We start from the raw sequence: 23116 nt of genomic DNA on the forward strand, positions 1-23116 counted from the left end.
TGAGAAATAGTTGTACCCTTTCCAGATGATTTTAAATAGTAGGGTTGGTCTTTCGAAGGTTTTCGAGAGAATGGTACTGCCATGAAGCATTAAAAAAACCATGGTGGGTGAGATAATCTCCCTCTCCTCAATTAGAATGCACATATGTCATATACTCCTTGAACGGGTAGTTTCAAATATTTTCATAACCAATAATGAATAGTAGCACTCGAAGAACATACAAAATCCAAGCATTTCTAGAACACTAGGATCGATGTTGATAAGAATATTAATGAGCTTCCCAAAAGTAGCTCCATTATGTAGGTCGGATCCAATAAGTAACATTACTCATTTGTTCTCATTCTATGAATAAATAGGGATGAACATAAGCGATATTATAGAGCCCAAGAAAGAAAGCCCTATGCGGAGACCATCGATATTCCAAAGAATATGTAAATAAATCCTCATCATTGATGCAATGAGAGTAGCATTGAGCAATAGTTATACCCTTAGCATATGATTTTAAATAGTAGGGTTGGTCTTTCTAAGGTCCCATGAAGCATAAAAAAAACCATGGTGGGTGAGACAATCCCCCTCTCCTCAATTAGAATGCACATATGTCACATATTCCTTGAACTGGTAGGTTCAAATATTTTCATAACCAAGCAGGGGTTCTTTAACTCATTCTGGAAGCGGCACTGAATGACAACTAAGGTTGGGTGCATGCATGGATAGATATCTGGATCCCATTTTGGAGCACAACAAATGTATTAACTCTAATTACAACCATCAAACAATTCTAGAGTTTAACTTGGCATATCTATATCACTCGCATCTTTCCATGTGACAATGGTAGCAAGAACCATTTCCTTCATGGGATTTGATGCTGGATTTTCATCTTCATTTCATTACCAAAAGAAATAAAATTATAAAACGTGTGATCTTGTGGACTTTTTGATGTGATATATGAATTTTTCATGTAATAAACACAATTTAAAGAATGCAAATAACATATGGAACATTGTGAGGTAACTCGGCAATAATCAAGGATAACCATATGGAAAGAAGTCCCTTGATAAGGATATTTAATGTTGGCTTCTCTGTAAGAATGTACGTTACATTTCAGTAACAAAAATAATTGCAAAACAGGAATTCGAAACCATTACAAATGTTAACATATACAAACAATGGATTATGTAATGATTCTTTTATGTATAATTTAATATATCGAAGATTCTAAAACTAATATTAACACATCCAAAATCATATTTTATATGTGGTCTCTAAAATAATGTTAAACATCACTTACACATCAGGATAATATTTTTATATTTATCCACAAAAATAGAACAAAGTTCTCGTTCAATTAAAGCCTCGAATGACAAAGAATCTGCAGAGTGATTAAAAATAAATTTTAATGGTAGAAAAAATCACACACCACTTTCCAGGATTTCAAAATTAATATTTTATACTCCCCCCTTAAAAATAACAATTTCCTCAGGGTTCTTCTCTCCTTCCTTTCATTATCATTATATTTGTTTTGTTTTGTTTTTTGATGTGCCAATTTTCTTGGAAATCATGGAAACTCCATGCAATATTTTAATTACAAATGGTTTATCAACTACGAAAGGTACTCAAAGGGTGTTTTATTAGCCCGATATAAATCACCTTGGGTTGTTTATCAAACCAAAATTGATACGTAGTGATGTATTGATGAAGGAATCTAGTTAGTATTTTCTTAATTGTAATAACATTATTTTCAACCACAATAGTTTTAACTGTCAATCATTTATGTAATTCCAGTTGCAACCGTTTTGCATGGTACCTATGCATTGTACACATAGAGCATATAGTTCTCTAACCAAGGGAAGGATCAAATTAGCCATAACTACATAAGGTGCATATTGTCTTATCCCTTTCTAAAGACATAAACAAGTTAGGTACCATGACTTTGTAGGGAGGAGTCCAACCTTGTTACTCTCAAATTGTATTACGATACCTTTCACCCCCCAAGTCCCATCTTGGTTGTATCCAACTTTCTTTCAAGATAGATAGTGGAACAAAAAAATCCATAAGCCATGCATCCTTTGATGCTCTCATGTACTTAAACCCCCCTTTTTTGTTTTAGTTCAACTACACTTAGCCACCCCCTCGCAAGCCTAGTAGCATGTAGAAGAACCCCACCTCTTTTTCCTAGAACGTTTTCCACTATCTGGCTTGTCCTACCTCCATTAGATGGCCTTCCCCGTAGGAAAATAAAGACTCATGTCCTTCGCCACTCATGGCCCTTGCCACTTCATTTCAGTTTTTCAACAGTTTCTTGGATTTCTCCCGTACAAGTCATAATCCACCTTGCCTTGACGTTTCTTTTCAATTTGCATTTTATTTTATTAAAATGAAAGATTAATTGTCAAAGTTACAATTTGATTCTACCATCATCAAATGTTTCCTTGTATCATTTTCAATTACTAAATAAAGATTCCTATTAACTCATGGTTCCTTGAAATGCTTCATGCCTTATCACCTGATCATCCTCATGGTTTTGGCCTTTAATTAGTGTGTCCCCCCAAATACAACATTTCTCAAGAATGTGACTGAAATTGTAACAACCCTAATGAAAATTCCATGTAATAAAAGTTAATAAAGTAAAATTAATAACCACGGTTATGCAGCACTTATTCCAATCTGAATGTTGTGCAAGACATCCTAGTGTGGGTGTTCATTTAGTTTATTATGGCTAAGGAAATTGACAAAGGCAATGGAAAGGCTTTGGAAAGGCACGACGCATTAATTAACATTTTATTTATGAAAATAAAGGAAATTAGGAGAAAAGGAAGGTGAAAGGTCACACGTTGCATGTGAGGAGGAAAATGAAGGAAAATAATGGAAAATGAAGAAAATAGAGCCCTCATTAATAAAACAATATTTTAAGGATCAGTTGGCACCTTTTGTCAATTCAATCTTGGAGCTTTTGCTCTATTCTCTCTCTCTCATAGTCTTGGACACTTAGAGCTTTCTTGGACCACTTCAAAATTGGATCAAGAAAAGAAAATAAGGTAACAGGAAGAAAAGACCAAGTAAGGAAGATAAGGATCTAGTAGCTACATCAAGATTATTTTTGGTTATCAATTTGCATGTGTGATTTACTTGCTAGATTTAGCATGCATGCTTATGCATGTGTGTTCATGGTTCTCTTGATTTCATGGGCACGTGTTTTGCTAGTTGTGATAATGTTTTTCATCTTAACCTTACCATTTCTGGATAGCCATGGTGTGTTGGGTTCTTTTTCATGTGGTTGACCTAGATTACCGGACGGACTCGAAGTTGAGTTGGGTGGTCACATGATAATTCTCAAGGCCTAGCAATCCTGGGTTGGGATACACGATAAATACTAAATGTAAACGCCTCGATTGAGGCTAGGAATTCCTTGACTAGTGAATGGCGGGATACACGATAAAGCTTAGTGATGAGTACCCTTGATTGGGCCTAGTAATCCTAGGATGGGATACATGGTAATGCCCATAGGTTGGAGACATCATAGTCCTAGGAATACCTTGACCAGTAATGAAAGGATAGAAAGTAAATTCGTGATGTTGGGACTGACAAATACCTCACGGTGTAGGTGGAGAGATATGACGACATCCATACTTGTTTTTGGCTTAGTGATCTGATGAGGATTGTGGTAAACCCTGGTATTGTATGTTTATTGTTTATTCCCTAGTGATCTGGTGGTGATTGTGGTACATCATGGTTCTATTGTTGAGGATGAGGTGGTGTAGCCTCAGGAAGTCCTGCTTGATTTTGGTTCAGCCAATCTATGGTCAGGTGGTATGTTGGTGTCCAAAACCTGGTTGGCATAATAATTCATTAATAAGAAATATTTATCCTTGGTATTTTATGAGAAAATTTACTGGTTCATATGAGGCATTTATGGGTGATGTATCCTTGTTATTTTTATTGGTTATATGTTGGTTATGAGCATGTTTTATGACAATGATGATGTATGGATCTCATCATGTTTTTATTTCTAAATTAATGTACAACGAATATATGACCTAATAGATGATAATGCAGCTAATGTGATAAGGCACCAATGCTTCTTAGAGATTCTCAAATAAGTATGAGACCCCTACGCTCAAACCTGTTGTTATGACCTATAGAATTCACATTTGTTATATGTTTGACGAAATGCATGTCATGGTTAGTAATGGTCCAACCAAGTCTTTGTTCAAGTATTTGCATTTCTATCAATGTTTCGATGTTAATTTTCATTTCTGAAAGTTTCATGGAGTTTTGGGTAGTGGCCTAAGTCTTGGCCCTAAAAAAGTGGCACAAAATTCAGGGTTGTAAGCTGAGGACTAGCTGAAAAAGACCCCAATCGCTTGCATGCCCATGTTGTGAGAGCGACTGCAGGGTCCCAGTCACATGCATGCCCATGTCATGGGAGTTGTTGAGGCTCTTGTGTAGTGCAGTGTCATTTTTTCGTAGGGTTGATCACTTGGAAAGGATGGTTAGCTCTTATAGGTTCTGTGGTATGTGCAGAAGTTCACATTGGTTATGTTGTGTCATTTCCACTTCCTTAACTGTACATGGGGAGTTGAATCAGATTGTAGTAGTGTCTCATCACATGTTTATCCCTACAGACCAGTTAGCTTGGGTAGATGTGGGAGGAGCGTGCTACAGAGTAGTATCGAAGCATGGTTCACCCCTTGGACTTGATGGGTGGTGAATGTCAGTCATTCATTCATTTTGGTTGCATATGTGTTAATTATACTTGTGGTCTATGTGCTTTTTGTATATGCATGGTGTTCATCATGCTTGCATTGACACCGACATGTGAAAGTGGATGGTGTGTTGTTGGATGTGTTTATCATGAGTATAGGTCGTTTATGCATTGGTTATGCATGTCATTATTTGTATGTATCGTGTATGCAGACATGTCATCCATATGTTGATTATGCATACATTGATATGGGTGTAGTTGTCATACATAAGTTCATGACGTGTGGTTGATATGGTCATACATTAATGGCTAGACAATGGTTAGGATGATATCTATATGGTGTTATGATTATGCTTATAAATGTATTGTGTTAATCTGGTTGATCTTGTAGATGAGATATCCTCCTTGAACTATACAGACGTATGTTGATTATGTTTATATTTTTGTTTAACTTACATGGTATGTTTTGCAGGAAGAAAACAACAAACAGACTAGCAAGATGGTACTTGAGACTCTCTCTATGGATCAAATGAGAAATTTGTCGTTGGGAATTATTCTAAATTAGTAGACACATTGAGAATATTGAAGGAAGAATTAAGGAGTTACAAGGCAGGTAATGACAAAATCATGCAGGAATGAGAGAAATAAGCAGAAATCAATGCACTAATCCTTAAGAGTTTGTCAAACTTGCAGAGACAGGGACTACTTCGGATCAACCATGGACAAGAGAATAGGACTAATGAGGCATATGGAAGTAGATCTCATGGTGGGCACAAGTCAAATAAGGTTGATACAATCATAGATGGTAGGTTCTTGGATACTATGCATTATAGAGGTGATGGACAGAGGTATTATTTTAGTTCTGGTTTCGAGAGGCACTATGATCATAATTTTTTATCATCCTTACAGGAGGAGTGACAGAGGATATTTGTCGGATGAGTTTAAGAAATATAAGCCACCTACCTTTGACAAATATTTGAAGAAGTCAAAGGATGCAGAATCTTGGTTACTTAGGATGAATAAGTTCTTTGTGTTGCATAATTACACAGATAATATGAAGGCTAAAGTAGATATCTTTAGCTTAAAAGGTAAAGAATACATCTGGTGGGAAGATGTGAAGTGGGTCAGACACATCAAGACAAAAGAGTTGAGTTGACATGAACTCGAGAGACTTTTTAGGAAAAGTACTTCTCAGAGAGGTACTATGATAGCAAAGACAGGGAATTATAAGAGCTAAAAATGGGATCGATGACATATGAGGAGTATATGACTAAGTTCCTAAAGCTATTAATGTATGTACAATATATTACAGATGAAAATACTAAAGGTAGGTGATTTGTCAATGGATTTCCATTAGCATGTAAGGATCAAATTGAATATGATATGCCTCAGCCATTGGAGGAAGTTATTTGGAAATTGAAGCACTATTATGAGCAGTCAAAATGTAAGACATAATCTCAACAAGGTTGGAAAAGGAAAGACAAAGCTTAAGGAAAATGACAAATGAAAAGAACAAGGCCTCAGAATGCAGAAGAGAAAGAGAATGTTGCACCATACAAGAAGTTCAATGTACCTAGACAGGGACATGGGTCACAACAACATAATAGAGGTGATGGTAGCAGACGGTTGGAGTGTTGGATATGTGGTAAAGACCATTTCAAGAGAGATTTCTCACGGTATCATGGTGGTAGGCCTCATATTTATAGTGCATAGGAGGCACATATTGTTGGGGATGTCAGGGGAAATATTCATCGTATCTATGCAACATTGGATAACAGGCATGCATATCACCATGCATCTATCATTGAGATGGAAGGTAAGATTTCTGATTAAGTTGTTTCTATTTTGATTGACCCTAGATGTAATTATAGTTATATTAGTTTGACTTGGTGGATAAGTGTGATTTGAATAAAGAAGTGCATACAAAATATTGGTTAGTATAGTTGGATACAGGTACAAAGAAGAGAGTTCATAATTAGGTAAGAGCTTATGCATTTGAACTGAATGGTATACCTACAACAACACTTTTGAATGTATTTCCATTGGGTTCATACAATGTGTTGTTGGGTATGGACTGGTTGTATCTGCATAGAATAAAGGTGGATTGTTATGACAAAGCCATTGAATTCTTTGATAACAATGAAGAGAAAAGAATCTTACAGGGTAAGAAGAAAGAAACATCAGTTAGGATGGTGATAGCTATGCAGGAAAAGCGCAATCACAGAAAACGGTGTGTATTATTTGCAGTACATATTTCTAGTGACAAAGGTAAGGAGGATGAGGATGTGGAGGTATTGAGAAAGTACCTGGTTTTACAATAGTTTAAGAAAGTGTTTCCAGCAGAGATTTTAGAGTTTCCACCTCACAGAGAAATGGACCTTTCTATTGAGTTGGTACTAGGGGCAGCACCATAATTAGAGGCACCTTACAAGAAGATCTATCCAGAGTTAGTAGAGTTGAAGCTGCAGTTGAAACAAATTCTTGACAAGGGATATGCATTAATTAGAGGTGGTTGAACAAGGTGACCATCAAGAAAAAGTATTCATTGCCGAGGATTGATGATTTGTTCAATTAGTTGAAGGGAGAAACAATATTCTCAAAGATTGACCTAAGATCCAAATATCATCAGGTATGAATTAAAGAAGAGGAAATCTACAAGAGAACTTTCCGGACCATGTATGGACATTATGAGTTTGTTGTAGTTCCATTTGGTTTGACTAATGAACCTACTACTTTTATGTGCTTCACAAATAGTGTGTTGCATCCTTATCTGGACAAATTTATTATTGTATTAATTGATGACATCTTGATATATTCTAAGAATGAGGAAGATCACGCCGAGCATTTAGTAGAAGTACTGAGATTGTTGAGAGAGCATCGGTTGTATACTAAGCTTAGTAAATGTAGTTTCTTTCAAGCATAGGTGCATTACTTAGGACATGTTGTTTCAAGGTAGGAATAGTAGTGGATCCAGAGAATATAAGGGCTATCATGGAGTGGGAAGCTCCTAGAAATTTGGAAGAGGTAAGATCATTTATGTGGTTAGTAGGTTATTATAGGAGGTTCATCAGGGACTTAGCTCAGATTACATATCCTATTACATCACTATAGAGGCAAGGTAAGAAATTTGAATGGACAGATGAATGTGCAACAAGTTTTGAGCAGTTAAGGCAGTTATTGACAAATTCTCTAGTGTTAAATATTGAAGATCTTGACAAAGAGTTTGTGGTGTGTACAAATTCTTGCAAAAGATGAATTGGTGGAGTCCTTATGCAAGAGGGACGGGTATTATGTTATGAGTAATGTAAATTTAATGAGAATGAGAAAAATTATCCAACACTTGATCTTGAGTTGGAAGTGATCATCCATGTGTTGAATATGTGGAGGCATTATCTTCTTAGCAGAATGTTTTTATTGATGAGTGATCATAGTGGATTGAGATACTTGTCTGACAAGCCAAATACGAATGCTAGGAAAGCTAAATGGTTGGCCACGATTGATGAGTTTGAATTTGAGATCACGTATGTCAAGGGTAAAGAGAAAAGGGTTACAGATGCTCTTAGTAGGTGGGTATAGGTAAATCACATTGCAACTATGAGTTCTTATGGGACATATCTACAGGATTAGATATTAAAGGAAGGTCAGCCGAATAATAGGTACATGGAGCTCAGGAAAATTTTACAACAGAGTACAAATTTAGGTACAGGTGCATGGGATGTAGAATATCATCTCTTAGCAAATGGCTTGATCAGATTTAGGGACATGATATATGTGTCAGACAATAGTCAGCTCAAGAAGATTATCTTGAGGGTTTCATGTGAAACAATATTTATGACACCCAGGATATCAGAAGACATTGGCCATAGTGAAGAGGTTCTATTATTGACCAAATCTGAAGAAAGATGTGGTAGAGATTTTGGCTAGGTTCTTAGATTATCAGCAGGTGAAGGCAAAGTGTAAGCACCGAAGTGGATTACTACAGCCGATTCTGATTCTAGAGTGGAAATGGGAGGTAATTTCCATGGATTCCATTACAGGTTTGCTGAGGACTTGTGGACAACATGATTCTATCATGGTTGTGGTGGGCAGGTTCACAAAGGTAACACACTTCATTCCAGTGACGTCTACTTATTCAGTCAGTGATGTTGCAAAGGTATTCATCTGAGATGTGGTCAAAATGCATGGTGTTCCAAAGAATATTGTGTTATACAGGGATGCAAAGTTCACTTCCAAGTTATTGAGAGAGTTGTTTTCAGGTTTGGGTTCAAAGTTGACCTTCAACACAACTTATTATCCATAAACAAATGGACAGACAAAAAGGGTCAACCAAATATTAGAGGACATGTTGAGGATGTATGTAATGCACCAACATAGGAGATGGAAGGAGTATCTTATGCTAGTCGATTTCACTTATAATAATGGTTACCAGGAGCCTTTGAGGATGATTTTGTTGAGGCACTGTATGAGCAAAGTTGCAATACTCCCATCAGTTCGAGTGATCCTATGAACTGGGTGTTGATTGGACCGAATATGTTGGTAGATATGGAACATGGAATGCAGGTAATCAAGAAGAATCTGAAGAAAACATAGGAAAAAAAAGGGTTATGAAGATCAAAACAAGTTTTTTGAGGAGTTTCAGGTTGCGGAACAAGCATACTTATGCATCAAGTGCAAGAAAATCTCCTTGAGGATTGGATCATGTGCCAAGCTAACACCTCAGTTTTTTTGACCTTTCAAGATTCTTGAAAGGATCATACCAGTAGCCTGTCGACTTACACTACCTTCGACAGTGAAATTCCATGATGTTTCCCATGTGCCATTTCTTAAGAAGAATGTTAATGATGTTATTATGGGGTCATGTTATTATGATTGTTATGTTATTATGTTGTCATGTTGGTTTTCTTATCAGTAGGTTGCTCATTGTAAATATTGTAACGAGCTAAGTTATAAAGTTCCATAGGAAGTATGTTTTGTTTTCTACAGTCTTGTTGGTTTTAACTGTCATTGAACACTGAGGATTGTGTTCCCCCAAAGGGGAGGGTTCTATGACAACCTTGGTGAAAATTCCATCTAATAAAAGTTAATAAAGTTAAAACAATAACCACAATTATGGGACACTTATTCCAAGATGAATGTTCGACAAGAAATCCTAGTGTGGGTGTTCATTTGGTTTATTATGGCTAAGGAAATCGACAAAGGAAATGGCAAGGATTTGGAAATGCATGAGGCTTTAATTAGCATTTTATTTATGAAAATTAAGGAAATTAGGAGAAAAGGAAGGTGAAAGGTTGTAGGTTGCATGTGAGAAGGAAAATGAAGGAAAATAATGGAAAAAGAAGAAAATAAAGGCCTCATTAATAAAAAGGATTTTGCGGATCAATTGGTACCTTTTGTCAGTTCAGTTTTGGAGCTCTTTCTCTATTCTCTCTCTATATCACTCTTGGACACTTAGAGTTTTCTTGGAGCACTTCAGCTTTGGATAAAGGAAAGAAGAAAAGGAAAGAGGAAGAAAAGATAAAGGAAGCAAGAGCACGATCTAACAACTACATTGGGATTATTTACAGGTATTGATTTGCATGTGTGATTTCGTTACTATATTTAGCATGAATGGTTATGCATGTGCATTTTTGGTTCTCTTGTTGTCATGGTCATCGGTTTTGCTAGGTGTGACAATTTGTTTTAGCATAGCCTTGCCATTTTCAGATAGACATGGTGTGGTGGGTTCTTTTGTATGTGGTTGAGATGAATTCTTAGATTGAATCGAAGTTGAGTGGGGTGGTCAGAGGATTTTTCACAAGGCCTAGGAATCCCAGGATAGAATACACGGTAAACCCTGAATTCGAACACCTCGATTGATCCTATGAATCCCTTGACTAATGAATGGCAAGATAAACGATAAATATCAGTGGTGAGTACCCTTGATTGGACCTAGGAAAGTTAGGATGGGATACACGGTAAAGCGCAGAGGGTGGAGATAGTGTAGGCTTATGAATCCCTTGACTGGTAAAGATGTGATACAAAGTAAAGCCAAGAGGTTGGGACATACAAATCCCTCACAGTGTAGGTGGAGATATCTAATGGTGTCCATGCTTGTTTTTGGCCTAGTGATCTGGTGAGGATGGTGATAAATCTTGGTATAGTATGTTTATTCTTTATGCCCTAGTGATCTGATGGGTATTATGGTAAAGCCTAGTTCTATGTTGAGGGTGAGGTGGTGTAGCTGAAGCCCTGGTTTATTTAGTTAGAAGTCCCACATTCATGCTTGGAATATGGTACAGGGGTGATTGACTGAAATAAATATTTGGTTGAGCCAATCTATGGTCATGTGGTATGTCGAAGTCTAGAACCTGGTTGGCCTAAAAATTCATTAATAAGAAATATTACTCCTTGGTATTTTATGACAAAATTTATTGTTTCATATGAGGCATTTATAGGTGATGTATCCTTGTTATTTTCATTGGTTATATGTTGGTTATGAGCATGTTTTATGATAATGGTGATGTATGGATCTCATCAAGTTTTGATTTGTAAATGAATGTACAATGAATATATGACCTAATAGATGATAATGAAGCTAATTTGATAAGGCATCAATGCTTATTAGCGATTATCAAATAAGTATGACACCCTTATGCTCAAACTTGTTTTTATGACCTATAGAATGCATATTTGTGACATGTTTGACGAAATGCCTATCATGTCTAGTAAGGGTCCAACCAAGTATTTTTTTTAATTATTTTCATTTGTATCATTGCTTCAATGTTAATTTTCATTTCTAATAGTTTCATGGAGTTATGGGTAGTGTCCCCAGTCCCGACCCTGAAAAAGTGGCACAAAATCTCAGGTTGCATTCCAATGTTGTGAGAGCTACTAGAGGGCCCCAATTGCATGCATGCCTATGTGATGGGAGTGAATGAGGCTCTAGAGAAGTGAAGTGTTAAGTTTTCACAATGGTTGATCACCTGGAAGGGTTGGTTGGATCCTGTAGGTTCTGTGGTATGTGTAAATGGTCAAATTGGTTGTGTTGTGTCTGTTCCACTTAATTAATTATACATGGGGAGTTGAATCAGATTGTAGTAGGCTCTCGTCACATGTTTACCTAAGTGGACAACAGGAAAAAATTTAGGGGCTAATATTTGCAGGTGGGATAATATTCCATGTTTTTTCCAAAAAAAAGATTCGCCAATTTCCATTTTTCTAAAAATGAATTCACCCAAATTTTATAGTATAAGATTATTTTACCTTAAAAACCGGTAATATTAGATATTGCTAATATAAAATAATTAGAAATTTAAACATTTTTACAAAATTATCATCAAACATTTTAAAATTTGGATACTAGGGACTAGTAGGATTCACCAAGGTTGCTAAACATTATGGTAAACTTCCATTCTTAAAATTTTGCTTTTTGGACTAGTTAACTTGGGTAAATGTGGAAGGAGGGTGTTACAGAAATATCATTTCTCATGAGTCATTTTCATTCAAAATTTCCACATAATAATCAAGATGCAATTTGGAAGAACACCATTATATCTTCTATGCAAATTCTTGTGTGTCATGTTTGCTTAATGGTAACATTATACCTTCACATTTTCAATTGCAAGTCACATTGTAAACCTTTTATGTTTAACTAATTCTTATGTTTCGTGCTACCAAAATATTTTTGATGTCACTAGGCTACCATTAACTTACTCCTGGTTAGTCATACTAGCAACACTAGTCACAATTTTATTTCATAAAACTATACCTTTTACAAAATCATGTTATTTACAAAACATCTTGTAAAACATTAACTCAAGATGTATTTCAAAGTAGCAAGGTATCAATCTTGTTAATTTTTCACTTAAATAATTTCCATGCATTAAGAATAAGCATAGAAGATAAGGATACATCCTCTAGACAATAAAAATAAGGGAATTAAGACAAAGTTTCCATAGAGATGTTTTCCATAACAATAATTAGGGGAGAATGACCTTCTAATAGATATAACCATTCTAACCCAAACATTATCATTCACCATAGTTCTAATCCATGCAAAATGATATTTCATTTTCATGCACATGTGTCCAACCATAAGTTGCTATGCAAAATTACTAACATGAAGAAAATCATGCAGACTTTTATGGTCAAAGGAATGAGTAATACAAACTAATTAAAAATGCCATCCAAATTTTGTTTACCAATGATAATGAAAACATCACGAATTATACAACATAATGGATCAGACTAATTAGGTTTAATATATAGCATCACTAATAATATTCATACAGTCTCGAAGAATTTGCAAATGATGAAAACACAAATATTTAGTTGAGTGCATGATGTATACAATATCATTCCTACTAACACCATCATTAAATCATGCAAACATTTAGTAGAACTATTTTCAAGAATGGTTTTTATGTTTTTATAATAGATATTTTATTAGAAAAAGTAAGTGTTGTAAAGTGAAAAGTGAATTTGTGATGGTTCTTTTTGATGAAATTATAATATAAATTTGCATGATCAAATCTATTGGTGGGCCTTTGAGTGGAATGCTGAAATATTTGTGCTTGGATGGAATTATATTTTTATGAGTTACAAACTTAGGTATGTTTTGGAATCAAAATGTAGTTTATTTTAACTAATATGGACAAGATCAAGTATAAAAGTTTGGAACTAAATTTGAATGCTTTTAATTAAGGGAAATTCAAAAGTTTTTTTCTTTTAAAAGAATGGATAAAAGAGTAAGGTTGAAGAAATTAAAGAGGAATCTTAAAAATTGTAATTGGATTTGTGCCTTTAGACCACTTAATATTCAGTAAATCAAAGATCCATATGAGCTAGTTGGAGGTGGAAGACTTATTGACCTTATTGACCAGACTTAAAAAGGAAGAAAATAAGATCAACTCTGTGAGAGAAATAGAGCTTGGTGAATCCCACTTTGAAGTGGATGACATTCATGAAGACTCTGTGCTTGGTGAATCCTTCACTGAAGTCGATGAAAGTCATGAAGATTGTGTTTATGATTTGGTGAATCCGGCAACATATATTTTTGATGAAGACAAGGGGGAAACCACCCATGAAGACGAAATCCTTGCGGAGGAAAGCTTCTTTAAAGAAGATACATATGAATTAAAATTTGATGAAGACCACCTAACTCATGGAGAGTTCTTACATATGATGCATACAAAGCATCTTATTGATGAATTGTTGTAACAATGTAAACTTTGAAATGGGAACTATAAACTCAAAATGAGAACTCTGGCAAAAAAACTTCAAAAAAAACTTCAAAAACAGTGCTAAAAAAAAAGTGTGTATATTGGAACGATGGGATTTTTTTTTAGGGTCAATTTTGAACATGTTTTAAACATGGTAGTGAAAACAAATTTTTTGTGCAAAAATTGTGCAAAAAACACCCTGAAAACGAAAAATGTTGATACTGGAATGATGTTTTTTTTTAGGGTCAATTTTCAACATTTTTAAAAAATCTTAGTAAAATCATATTTTTATGTGCAAAAGAACAACTATTTATGAGGAAAAAAACACACTAATGTTTTTGGTAGAATAACATTTTCTTTCCTAAGTATAAATTCAACATGTTTTAGTAATGACCATAAAGATAAAATAATGAGATCTGAAATATATTAAAATTATATTAGTTTTCATCCATGTTGTTAAACATATAATAACATCACACTAAAGATCACTAAAATTCTAATTGTTTTCAACCACAACATTAAAGATACAAAAGAATTCATAATTTTTTCAACCATAAAATTAAAAAACCATGACATTATGAACAAATTACATGACTAAATTAATCAAAATTTCATTATTTGTATATTGAATGAAACATACATTATATCTCTAATTTATTGTTGCATTGTAGATATTCTAAACAATTAAAATCATCATAATTAAGACATATGATCCAACAACATAAAATGACTCATAACTTCTGATTTAACACCATATGGAAATCAAAATTTTTATTTCAAGATACGAGGCAAACATCAATTATATAAATTGTCTTAGAAAATTATTCAAAATCACTCATATTTTCTTGCACACCATCAAAATTCACATCTTCAGATGAATGACTAGATGCAGATGAAGATGTTCTATATTCTTCTCTTTCATCATCTAGTGCCCCATTTGAGTCCACATCCATGCCCACCATTTTAGGTTTCAAAATTATTTTGGATCCGCGACTGGTTTTATCATACTCCTATTTCAACATTGTTCCTTTTGGTAACAACCTTGTTAGAATCTTTATCGTCTTGAAGAAAAGAGTTCCTCTCTTTGTTAAATTGAAGTCATAAACAAGTATGTCAACATCCTCCAATTTTTGTGTGGTTGCAATTTATATTTGTACCCTTTCCTTTTCTCTTTCCACCAATTTTTTTGTCAACTACAATCTCTAGCTTATAAGCACCACTGAATGGGTGTGTATTTGTGGCATAACAATGTACTTCAACACCTGTAACATCCTCAATTTTTGTAAGTACCTCTATAAACTTAGCAACCCAGAATGGATAGCCATTGGGATGTCCATCTGCTAGCACTGCGATCATGCAACTGTCCTCAATATCCTGTACTGAACCCCTATAAAGGTCTTCCATGGCTTCATGTTGTGCACGAGACCTTTTGGAACCAATATACATCTCTCTTTCCTCTGCATGTGAATAATTAATATTACCTTGAGATTGTTGCTGTTCAACAATGTTGATTTCCTCATGTTCATTTGACACATTTGTGGCCAAATAAATGGATTTTTCAAAGGTATATCTTCATTTGTTGTTGCTAAAATGATATCACTTTTATTATTGAAAAATGATTCCCACCAAACTAAATCAGCAATGTCAATGTACTCATATATATATATCTAATACATTTTTTAATTTCTTCTAGGAAATCAGAATAATTTATATCTCTATTTTGTCTGCGTGCATTATGAACTTCACCAACCGATTGTAATAACAATATTTTTGATACGAATATTGGATGATCTAGAATGAACTTCAAAAATTCCAAATGTGATGATGGTGCTCATTCTGCAGTAGTTGAATACTTCTTGCCCCATATTAGTGTTTTCCCATAATTTTTTTGATATGAAATTGATGTTGGAAGCTAATGTCCTTAAGTTGTTCAATGCAATTCTCCTCACCATGCGATCCCAGAATAAACCTTTGCATGTCAACAGTTTCTTCCAACACATGAAAAGTAGGCTCTGGCATGTATGATTTCTTAATACATTCAATTAATGATGACAAGCTCCCAACTTCCTTCCTCCTCAATTTCATTGAAAAACGACTCAACATCTGATCAATATGGTCATGAGTGTGCCCAGCAAGAAGGAAACCAACCTTTACCTTCTAAAAAATTCTCAATTCAACAAGCATGTTTAGATATCCAAAGACAACCTGTTTTCTGTTTTCATGGAAAGTGTTGTCCAATTGTAGATACAAAACTTCAGGAAGATTACCAAACCAATGAGAAAGCACATCATGAATTATGGTTATTGTCATATTTGCATCATTATGAATATTTGGAGCTGTGAAGTACACCCTTGGCAACATTTTCCCATTGAAGACCATACAATCGACCAAGTGATACTGAATAAAATTTTCCTCTTGTAAATGTTTGGGTGTGCGAACAAAATGTGGTGAAAGTGTTTTCTTCTGGTCCATACCACCAATTATCAAACCCAATTATTTATTCGTTTTATCATAACACTTCTTTCAATGCTTGTACAACTTTTTCCTTTCACTTGTTTGTTGTTCACGACACTCATGAAGTTCTTTGACAATTTAATCTACACAGCATAAAAGAAAGTCATTAAGAAATACGTTTTCATAATTGATGACTATACAATTTTAAAAGTTAAAGTTATGAATGCTTACCTCTTTCTAACCCTTCACATTTGTCCCTTTTTTATTTAAGAGAAGCACATGTAAAGCAAATCCCCATCCTTGTATTCTTAGGAATACAGACATTGTTGAATTCTTTCTTCCATACCTTCACAAAATATTGATATGTAATAAAGTGACCATGTCCCTCAGAACCTTCTGCATATTCTTTGTATAAGTTGTAGATTTCTCGTCTTGAAAACATATCTGGAATATGTATTATCTCTCTATTTGGAATACACTCTCCATGCTTTGAAAAGAAATCTTTCATCCATGACATTGCAATATTTGATAATCACCCAAACTGTAGTTTATGATGTACTTCTGAATAAAATGTGGGATCCTTTTCCAAATTTTCTTGGATTCTCGAGAGATGAAAATTACCCATCGAATGAAATATTTTGAAAGTGTTTTTATAGTTAAATAAAGACCCAATATGATAATCATAATATGACAATGTAGATTGCATGCACCCAACTAAATATGAAATTTGCATTCTTTTATTCATTGACAAATATCTCTTCCTTTTCTCTAATGAAAATTTGAAATCCATATGTTTCAAGCAATCTTTTTGACAACATTCACTTGAAATGAGAGCACTTATAGAACTTATTCTCGTCAGATATTCTACTCTACCCCTTTTATAACTAGAACATATTGGATTGATACAAAAAGGTTTGCTCCTACTCCTCGATACAATATTTCTTGGAAACATCTCCATCATTGGATCATCATTTGTATAAGAATTTTCATCATCATTCTGAGGAATGTTATCCACAATATGATTAGCTGTGATTTTGAAAGACTGACTTGGAGGATATTCTTCATCTTCCCCTTCTTCAGTGTTACTATCAGAGTCCTTAGAATTGGGAATAAATGGAAAATTTGACTCGATGTTTATTGGATATTCTTCCTCATGTGCATTGTTAGAGCTACTCTCACTGTCCATAAAATTATGACTGTGTCAAAAATGTGACTGTTTACTTACTAAAAATGCTACATCCTATCCTTTTTCACTACAACTCTCATAGTCCTTAGGATTAGGACTAAGTGCTTCATCTTGTCCTTCGTCACTACTTCTCTCATACTCATTAGGATTAAGACTAAGTGGAAACTGCGACTCTTTATTTATTTGAAATTCTTCATCATGTTCTTCATCACTGGTGCTCTCATAGTCCATAGGATTAGGACTAAGTGGACACTGTGACACTTTATTCATTTGAAATTCTTCATCATGTTCTTCATCACTGCTACTTTCATAGTCCATAGGATTAGGACTTAGTGGACACTGTGACACTCTATTCATTTGAAGTTCATCATGCTCTTCACCACTGCTGCTCTCATAGTCCATAGGATTAGGACTAAGTGGACACTGTGACACTTCATTCTTTTGAAATTCTTCATCATGTTCTTCATCACTGCCACTTTCATAGTCCATAGGATTAGGACTAAGTGGACACTATGACACTCTATTCAGTTGAAATTCTTCATCACTACTACTCTCATAGTCCATAGGATTAGGAATAAGAGGACACGTGACACTCCATTCTTTTGAGATTTTTCATCATTCTCTTGATCACTACTGCTCTCATAGTCCATAAGATTAGGACTAAGTGGACATCGTGACACTACATTCTTTTGAAATTATTCATCATGCTCTTCATCACTACTGTTCTCATAGTACATAGGATTAAGAGTAAGAGGAAACCATGACACTCCATTCTTTTGAAATTTTTCATCATGATCTTCATCACTGCTGCTCTTGTAGTCCATAGGATTAGGACTAGGTGGACACTATGACACTCCATTCTTTTGAAATTCATCATCATGCTCTTCATCACTGCTGCTCTCATAGTGCATAGGATTAGGACTAGGTGGACACTATGACACTCCATTCTTTTGAAATTCTTCATCATGCTCTTCATCACTGCTGCTCTCATAGTCCATAGGATTAGGACTAAGTGGACAACGTGACACTCCATTTTCTTCGAATTTTTCATCATGCTTTTCATCACTGCTACTCTCATAGTCCACAGGATTAGGACTAAGTGGACACAGTGACACACCCTTCTTTTGAAATTATTCATCATTCTCTTCATCACTGCTGCTCTCATAGTCCATAGGATTAGGACTAAGTGGACATCGTGACACTCCATTCTTTTGAAATTCTTCATCATGTTCTTCATCACTATTTCTCTCATAATCCTTAGGATTAGGACTATGTGGAAACCGTGACTCTTTATTTATTTGAAATTATTCATCTCGTATTTCATTAGGGTTGTGCTCATAGTCCTTAGGATTAGGACTAAGTGAAAGAATTGACCCTCTATTCATAGTGGAAGAATTTATGTTATATTCATCAATATGAATAGAGTTGTTACACGACAAAGATGTTGATGCTTCACAAAGAGGAACTTTATTATGAGAAGAATCCATACCTTTCAAATATAATAGGTTGAATGATACAAATGAAGACTCTCCTAATGATATTATATAGCTTAAAGAATGAGATTTTCCGTGCAAAATTTTTCGCCAAAAATTTTCCCTCCATTATTTTATTCTACAATCTATTGAAAAATTTTAACTAATTTTTTTATGAAATAAATCTTTAAATTTAAAATTGTAAACTAAATCATTTACCTAAATTAATTTAATAGTTAAACTATATAATATTTACTAGCAATTGAATGTTTTTTCAATTTTTATAATACCTTCTAATACAAATTAATCATATATTCACTGTGCTATAAAACAGTTACATAATATTCACTTTATCATAGTTTCCTTTATCGCCATAACAAAATTAACATATTAAATTTTATAAAAACAAATTAATCCCACATTAACCATACTCTAAAACATTTCCGTAATTTCACCTATATAATAAATTTCATTATCACTATTATTCACATCACATCAAGGTTTTCTGAGGTTCGTTAAAATATTTGGAGTGAATTTGTGGAGCAACTACATTTCTATCAACAACATATTCAACGGAGGATTCTCGCATTTGAAAGGTTAGTTAATTTTTTTGCTTTGCAAATTTTAAAATTAAATAAGTTTAGTGAAGTTTATTATTATTTTTTTTTTAAATTAAAAATTTTTGTGGCGAAATTTACCCACTACATTTGCAGTGGGCATGGTGGGCCCAGTAATGCTCATGGTGGCCAAACAGGCTCGTGGGTTAGGGGTGGTGGGGCTGGCTACCTGGCATCCTGCCCCACCCCAGCGGCCCAACAGCCCACGAGGATGGCGGGCCATTAGATCACCGAGGTGGGTTGGGGCTGGGGTTCAGAAGGGGGGAAGTTGTTGGCCTGCGAGGGTGGGGTAGAGGGGCCGGACCCAACGGACGACTCCGTTGGCCAACCAATTTTCAAGGTGGGGCGGTAGGGCACTCTATTCTTTAAATTTCTTATTCTTTTTTAAATTGTTATGGTTTACAGAATTAATTATCATTTATCATTTTCGTTGTTAATTTAAGTTATTATTATTTTTTTTATTTACTGATTTATATGTGTCTTTTTTCAGGAAAATGGCATCAAAGAAGATTTATGTGAATCTTTCTGGACCAAAGACTCTTAAAGGTGGATCTTCAAAAAACATTGTTGAACGAACCCCACTTGAGTTGATGGCTACAAATCTTTCAAGTGCCTCAACGATAAGAAGATAATTTCATACTGGAAGAAATCAAAAGAAGTGAAACTTACAACAAATATCTGGTATGTGAAAGAAAGAGAGCCAAAATGTGTAGATATATCTATATGTTGATATACCTAATGATAATGGAATTTATGAGGTTATGGGAAAGGTTATAGACATGTGCTTGGTACTAGACAGTGAAGTTTTTTACATACATACAAAACCACCCAAGTCACATGAAAGGATTAAATACCAGTTATCATATTCATTGTATGACATGAGAGATGTATCTACGAAGTTGTGTAAATAAATCGTAAATGAGATGAAACAAAATATCGTAAGTATTGTTATTTATATTTGTGTTTTGTGTTCTTGTAACTGTATTACTATATTTTTATAACTTTGTTTTTATTGACATATGATATTTTGTTTAGAAATTTTTTATTGAAAGTTGTTCAATTAGGTTGGGAGGCATTCATTTCATAGAGCACGATATTATGAAAGTTGTCAGCAGTTTCTACACAGTGTCAGAATGTGATATGGAAAACAAGAAAAATGTAGTAATTCATGATGCTACAAAACTACATCCAAGGGATCAGAAAAAAAGCCTTTAGTGGATAAATCTAACAAAGGTAGATAGGTTACTTTTGAAGATGAGGAAGTTGAAACTGGCAGTGAAGAATATGTTGTCATTACTGAGAATGACATTGGAACTGAGAAGAGTCATAAAAGATCAAAAGTAACAATGCCCAAGAATAAATCTGTTATAGTTAATGACAAGAATGTTATGAGGAAGAAAAGTAAATATGAACATTTTGAAGTAGTCATTACCAATAGTCAAGAACCTAATGAAACTTCGAAAGAAACTAGAGAAATCATTACACCAAGAGTTGATTTAGAGGATGGCATTATGAAAACAAAACAAAATGCCATTCGACATAACTTGACAAAGAGAAACTTAATTGAAGGTGGTCGTACATTTCAGCTTAATGTCAGACAAATATATAAGGCAAGTGAAGGACAATGTAAATATCAAATCAAAAAGCCACACCATCTTCATGTTCACAACTTGAAGACATTGATGAGGTACAATCCATATGCTCATGTGGTTAATTATGTGCTTCTTGTTGATCCAGTTCAAGTTCCCAACAAATAAGCATTTGATAAGTCAAAATGTTTTGAATAAAATTATTATGTGCTTGGGGGGAACCATTCCATAGAAGTTCAAAGACAATTGATGGAGGAATATCCCAATAACCCACATTTTGAAACAATGAAATGTATCATTTATGCTGGTTTATTAGATATAGAAGCAAAGTTAGTGGCATGGGATCATAATTCAAATAATGAATATAGGATGTCTATGACTTTGATGGAAAGGTTTAGATTTATTCATAGTGAATTTGAAGAAGATGTGGTGGGGATAAGCTAAATGTTACTGTAGATTTCTGAAAGGAATGTTGTATGGAAATAGGCTATCAAATTGAAGAGAAAATCAATTCAAAAGGCAACAAAGTAACTACTGATTTTTTTAGAGGTATTGATAACATTTTCCAGTTGGCATTTAGAGCCGGAGAGATATGGGAATTGATTAATGAGATTTTTAGCATGTGGGAGAACATTGGCATTAAAAACCAGAAGGTCAAAAGGCCTAAACCATTGATATGTAGCAACAGTAAATCAGGTCCTGAAATGAAGCAGCTTCTAGAAGATATGACTATTACACCTTGGAGAGCATTGGAAGGATGAAGGATGAAAAACTTGTCAAAGCAATATTATCTCATGTGAGGTAAGGGGAATTATCATTGGAGGAAATGTCTAAGGAATTTCAAAAGTAAGTCTGTTGAATTATTTTTATTTATTTCTAGATTATAATTTTCTTTTAAATATAACATATTGTTCTTGGTAGTATTTGTTATACATATCATTATATTAACCATTTTTACTTTATCTATGCAGTCACAAAGTTTACATGAAAATTCAAGAACAAATGGTTAGCTTGTTGAATGAATATAGTTAGGATGATGTTGTACGCAACTATCCAGATTCATGTTCTACATCAACATTAAAAAAAAAATTATCTTTCATTTAAAAAGGTATGTTGATTTATAAATTCTCTTTTATTCATCTCTTTACTATTTTTAATTTATAACTTACACATATATTTGTTTATTTTATAAAAGATGAAGGATGCAAATGGAGCGCCAGATAGTTTCAGAACCTTTATTGAAAAAATTAAGATCGAAAGACTAAAGAAGCAATGTCTTAAGAATTTTGAACTTGATCCAAATCTTACTCATTTCATTTGGAATGGGCTTGACACTATTCGATATGAAGTAATCCAAGGTGACTGTGAAGATATTGCTAATCTCATACCTAAAAGGGATTATGCCCTAGTTTTTGTAGATATTCCCCATGGTTTCAATATTCCAAACATTGACTATGATAGTGACCCTTATACTTATCAAGCTCTTAGTAAAGTGGTTGCGGGATTTATAGAAGTCATGTCATCACCATTATGGAGATTTGTGACATTTGATTCAAACACACAATTGGCAATGTTATTGTCAAGCTTCAAGGGAAAAAAAAATTCAAGGATGCAGCTTACATGGTAAGACATTTAAAATGTATATTTGATTAATGTTAAAAAATTCATTTATGTACACGTTAATTGAACTTTTACTATTCCATGTTACAGGAAATTCAAATCTTCTTAACTGTGAAGATCAACCATTTGTAAATGATTGTGAGTTCATCCATATTGATAGTTCAACAAACAATGATAGCTATATGTATATGATTTTTAATCGGGTAGATAGAAAGAGTCATAGCCAAATACTAATTTATGATGTTGTTGTGAGAAAACTAACATATGAAGACAAAG

The sequence above is a fragment of the Pinus tabuliformis genome, chromosome 2_1, assembly GCF_031772625.1.
Source record: "Pinus tabuliformis cultivar Carrire ecotype Pingquan chromosome 2_1, CPIR1, whole genome shotgun sequence".
Lineage (NCBI taxonomy): Eukaryota > Viridiplantae > Streptophyta > Pinopsida > Pinales > Pinaceae > Pinus > Pinus tabuliformis.